Source organism: Amblyomma mixtum, unplaced genomic scaffold (genome assembly GCF_055824585.1).
Source record: "Amblyomma mixtum isolate Tamu unplaced genomic scaffold, ASM5582458v1 scaffold_19, whole genome shotgun sequence".
In the NCBI taxonomy this organism is placed as follows: domain Eukaryota; kingdom Metazoa; phylum Arthropoda; class Arachnida; order Ixodida; family Ixodidae; genus Amblyomma; species Amblyomma mixtum.
In genome coordinates, this window is record NW_028317716.1 from 1232470 (window position 1) to 1238469 (window position 6000).

General features: G+C 46.0%; 1 pseudogene; it reads left to right on the forward strand.

Annotated features, from left to right (window-relative positions):
* The window catches only part of LOC149324764 (uncharacterized), a 68532-nt pseudogene extending 62861 nt beyond the window's left edge, over positions 1 to 5671 (forward strand).
* Positions 5672 to 6000: the final 329 nt, after the last annotated feature.

Sequence of the window (6000 nt, forward strand, 5' to 3'; positions counted from 1 at the left end):
AATTGTTACATTAAAATAGCTCCTACTTAGAGCGCCTTCGTTGCTTTAGCTGATTGTTTTAGCAGCGTTAGGTTATGGTACCTGCATGCAAGAAACACCTCTTAACTGCGCTGTTCGGGCAGAACTTGAAGGAAAAACTAAGTGTGTTTCAATGGTATTTTATCGTTACAGCAAAGCCTCGTGACTGCTTTTTAAACTGCGAAGCTGCAGCCAGTATGTGCTCTTTCAGTTTTTCCGAAATATAAGCACGGCATAGGAGCGCGGCAACCCGCTTGTCCTTAATAGCGCCTGCTGATGAATGAGTATGGCGTTCTGTCTTTGCGCTTCAATTTATGGGCGCAAAACTGTGGTGAACTTGTTTGCGTGTGCCTGGTAGCTTTCGCATGGAGTGTGCCCGTTTGAGTATCGGCTTACTCTCCGGGCTTCGCGAAGTTTCTTGCAATGGATGCTGCTATATTCTCTTTTTCTGGATCCCTGTATATGGAGCACTGAATGTGTATTTTATTGGGGCGGCATTCTCAACAGCTTGTAGCGAGTGAATGTGGATATGTGGCACAATTATTTGAAGTCTTCTATTGCAGTTATTGTAAATGGAATGTCATACAGAGATAAGCATTGGCGGTAGGTGTTCAGTGTAGAGGTACTCTGCTACAGGGGTTATGTGTCTTAGTTACAATTACTTGTGCAAACCACTCAAAATTTGCTATGCTTATTTACTGAGCCAAATGATGAAGCTGCAACGCGATGTCTCAGAGGTTATCGTGTTCGTCTGGTGAACTCAAACAAGCATCTTCGATCCTGGTCTCGGCGGTCTCGTTTTGATAAAGGCGAAATGCTAGAGGCTTGTGCACTATGCAATGCCACTGCACGGTAAAAAGCTGCAGGGGGTGGACATTATAGCCTTTCACTGCAGCGTCTCTCATAGCCTGAGTCACCTTCGGTCTTTGAACCTCATAAAACTGAACCAAACGATCTAGATTACCGTTCTTAAGTGGGATACATAGGATATGTCTTGCATTGTAAAGCACGTGTAGTGGTGTAGTGGAATATTTTTTTCAGTTCCCCTTATTTTTTCTTTTGCGCTGTACATGTCCACATGCCCAGATGATTGACTGCAGACAACAGGCCGCAAGAATGCTTCTGGGGAAACTAGTCGGACCATTCTTTAGTATTTGTATAATGCGGTGCCCTCTTATGGTGCATGCAATGCATATTCCCAGCCTGGATAGCTTCTGAATAAACTAAATCTGTAAGTGTATTGATTGTCGTGTCATTTGTGAGGACTGTGTGGTTATCTTCTCAACGGTTCTATATGACCCGTAGGCAGTCTGTAGAAAATGGTCCACTGAAGGTTTAGTAGAGAGACTTTCTATCTATTACTCTCTGACTGTCTATAGAGAAAGGTCGATAGCATTGCCAGGCTATATACCTATGAAATGGCTGTGGACAGTCTGTAGATCTATGTCTGCTGGACCAGTGCACTTTTGTCTGTACACTGTTTATAGACAGAAATGCATGGCTATAACTCTATATGTCGTCTACAGACTGCCTATAGAGCTGTTTAATAGACTTTAAGTAGACATTTGTCTCTAGACTGTCTACAGAGAAAAGTCTTAGAAAACTGTACGGCCATTTATCCAGACTGGTCTATAGGATGTCTATACCAAATGTATAGATTTCATAGACTAATGTCTGCAGGCCGTCTGTAGACTGCCTATAGTAAGTTTTGTAAGGGGACTCTTCTACTTTAATTCTGCACATTGCTCATGACATAGAACCTGATAACCTCATAGCCAAATCTCTGGAAATGCCGATAGCAGTTCCAGTGACAGCTGATAGCGTTTCATCCCACATTTGTGGCCACGGATAACTGCAATTTGAGCAGTCTTGACGACCTTGCGTGAACATCACACTCCATCTACTGCCCACAAAAAATTACCATTAACACTTGTGATCGCAGAAGATGTGAGCGGAAAATGAAAAGTTAATTATAATTTGAAACTGACGGACAATGGACGTAATGAAAAGCGCCCTTGGAAGGAGAAAAACGATATAAAGCAGTTACGCTTCGAAAACTTCACTCAAGACAAAGACATTACTGCCTCATTATGTGTTCAGAAATATCAAATAGATATTTATTACTTCTGTTATTAGGAATTCATGCGAAAAAAATCGAAATATTAACACCTTTTTGGTGACCAATACATATATGCCCGAAATAGGAAAATGTGCCTAGTAGTGCTGCAGCATGAAATTGTACCTTTTTTCTGGCTGGTGGGAGATTTTAACGGAGGCCTCTAAGATTGCGAGGCAAGCATGCAACACATAACCAGCAAAACTGCATTGCTTGGCGAAAAAGGTTAAACTAGTGTATGAGTTGCCTTCGAGTTTGTGCTCAGGAAGAGTGAGCCATTAAAAAGGAAGAGGAAAATAAAATAAATAAAAATTGATTAAGCAAAAAGAGAGGAAAAGCAAAGCTTACCCACTCAACAATCTTAGGTAGTGAAAGTGCATTGCGCGATTGTTCACTACAATTAGAAATACATAAATCAAAAATTTCACATATATACCTTTTACTCCATACAAAAACAGGCTGGAATATAGCGCACTCTTGACGCCAGTTGAGCACCACCACCAAAGTTAAAGATCGCCCTGCTTGAAAAGCCTCACGCTGTGCTCTAGTGTTAGGCACACGCAAGACATTCTGCCCTGCAATTGAGATTTTAAATAAACAATCGTTTTGAGGACAAGAACCTTGATGATGCCTAGAACGAAGGTAAATTAGACTTAGCTTAAATGGCGCGGCGAGGATGGTTCTGGTCACGGCAGGGGTAAATCTACGTAGGTCTGGAAGCCAGGTTATCTCTAGCACTGTGTTTGGAGTTTCAAAAGAGGCTACCTTGAGGTGCAGATGAAAGTCCATCAGATTTTCTCTCCGCACACTTGTACGCAGTAGCGCAACGCGCTTTGTCGGGAAGCTGCTTCGACCCTTGTCTTCTTTGGAGCATAAGTTTATAACATCGCTCAAATTCTGCTAGAAGGTCTTGTAGACAAAGAACTAGATCGAATGCCTCACACTTTCATGATATGTTTTTCCTTAGCAAAAGAAAGAGGAGCTCTGTCAGCAAAGAGCTTACGGAGTAAGCTGCCGCAACCAACGGACGCCAAAAGGAAGAAACACGCGTGCAAATCGTCACTCAAACAAAGAAAAGAGCCAGGAGACCAGCAGCAAACGACCCAGAAGACCGTGTTTCAAGTCCACCGCTTGGTCACTCGCGGTAGACAATTTCGACGACACTAACAGCACCCATCTCCGAAAAGCGGTTTCGAGGACTTCTGCTGCAATAAAACGTAGTCCAGAGTTCGACCAGAACTCGTCTGATGAGGAAATATCATTTTGAAAAACCTAACACTTGCCAAGAAATTGAAGAAAACGGGTTAAAAAAGACATGACGTTTCGGGACCCCTACGTATCCCTTGTTCACATATGAAACGAAAAACGGATCGGCCGTGTTTATTTATATGAGTGAAGGCCGCTGTAAGGAGCATGCGTGTTCTGCAGGCATGGGCCCACGTGCCTGATTAAGCGTGTCCAGAGTTGATTGGATGTGGAGTGACTAGGAGTAGGGATCATAATGATTTCTCGGTGGATATGATACTGGCTGGGTCCCAGGCGATAATGTGACCGGTGCTTCCATGGTGATCTGCCAAGGCATTTTCCTCGATGCGCCCCTTGGCAACGTCATTTTTATGCTCCCTGAGCCGTCTCCTGTAATCCCCCGTTTCGCCGATGTAGGCTGCGTCGCACTCCTGGCAAGGATTGGCGAATGAGGGTATTGTGTCCGAATGAGGGTATTGTGTAGCCGCCCGAGAGACGCTGAGTGATGTTCTCCCGTGCACAGTATGGTCGTTTTGGAGTAAACGGTGAGCAACGGACACAGGTAGGGGCACTGGAACTCAGCTGAATAAAGACACGACGTCAAACGAGACCAGGCTTTCGTCTTCCTCAGTTATCAGGTCCGAGACAAAATTCACGAATTGTCCCGAATGCTGTACATGTGTCGGTGTTCTGCCGGAGAGCGGCACTAGTACCATGGGAAAGCAGTCGGAAAGACGTCGGAGATGAGATAGGGTGAAGTCCACATTTGGCCGCAGGGGGATGTCAGGTTTGTGTATTTTAGGTAGCCCGTAGAAGCTTGGATCTGAGCCATTTCTAGAGATGAGGTAAAGTATTTTCGAATCGTTGTGCCGCTTGAATATCTCGGCTATAATTCGGCTGAGGGCTCTTTAGTGGTTGAAGTTCGATCTTTCGTGATCTTCTCATATGCCCCACTGCTCAGCAGGGCCGATCTTTATCCTCATAGTCGCGGCGGTCCACCACTACTGTTCCGTTGTCCTGGTCTGCGGGGGGCACGACTATGGAGGTGTCGTCTCGGAGACACTGTAGGGCATTTCGTTCCAGTGGAGACAGGTTACTGGGATGTTTGGCGGGTACCTTAGCGTTAACAGCAATCCCTTTAAGTGGACTTCTTTAACGTGCGCTTCCAGGTGCTGGATAGCGTCCTCGACAGCAGCGACAAGTTTTGGAAGGGTGGGATCAGATGACATGTTGAACCCGTGCCGTTTCGCGAGGACCGAGGATTCATTCGGGGTTAATTGACGGGACGAGAGCTCCTTAAGGAGGCCGGAGTTTTGGGGGTCAGGTTGTTTCTGTTGCCGCTTTTGTACGAAAAACAGATTTTTTTCTTGAGATGTCAGATGCTTGTTGCTTACAGTGGCGGCAGCTTCTTCGGCAAAGGCGTCCACACAAGGTAAGAGTGTAGGCATTCTATGTTATAGTTGGCGGTGGATCGAGAACCGGTCCCGCTCTTTTTTGCCATGAACGGAATGATACTCATTTATCCGTGCACAAAGTAGACGTTCCTCCGTTTTGGACACCACCCGTAGGCCTTCTAGAGTGGTTACCGGACGCTTGAGGCGACGACTAACCGGTAACACGCCCTTTTCCTTGCAGGCCTTGTTGAAATTTAGGTGAGTCTGGAAGACGGCAACACCCAAGGAAAAGAAGAACAAGGAGAATTTTTCAAACAAATAACCGGAACTGCCATGGGGCGACGATCTCACTCACAATCGCTAATTTAACCATGGAAGACGTTTAAACCCGGGCGCTTATCGCCTTCAACCCGAAGCCAAAGTCGTTTTTTCGCTATGTAGACAACTGCTTTTCTGTCGTGAAAACGTCGGAGGTAGTCAACCACCTAACCCATCTAAATTCAACTGAACCGGCCGTACAGTTTACAATTCAACGTGAGCAGCTGCGCAGTCTGCCTTTTCTCGACGTGCTACACGCACGGCACGACAAAGGGTTGCGCTTTTCGATATACAGGAAGCCAATCCACACGGGACGGTACCTCCTTTTCAACTCGAACCATCCCACTCCCACCAAGGCATCTGTCATTACATCTTTATTGAAGACAGCCGACACCATATGTTCCTCACATGAAGACAGAAGAGAAGAACCGTGGCGTCTCCGGTCTCCAAAAAAAATGGCTACCACAGTTCTTCCATCTGGTGCATTAGGCAAAAACAAAAAAAAGACAAAACAAAAGGAGCTCCATTCCTTCCTCAAGCACGCGCCAGAAGCGAAAACGCGTTTGCATTCCGTACGTGAAAGGCGTGAGCGAGACGCTAGCTCGCATTCTCGGTAAAGAAGGGGTGCTAACAAGGCGCTAACCGGCTACCACCATCGGACGCGTTCTCCCCCGCCCGAAAGACCGTCACACTGAAGAAGGGCCCAAGGCGTTGTATACAGAATCCCGTGCTCGGTATGCACGGCCTCGTACCTAGGGCAGATGAAGAATTTCGCGGAAAGATTGAGGGAAGACAAAGCGGACGACCGACAAATAAACTGTCAATGCAGCTGTGTGGCCAAGCACTGCGAGACATGCGACTACCGAATTGACTTTGACGGCACTATTGTACTGGAAACTGACCCCAACC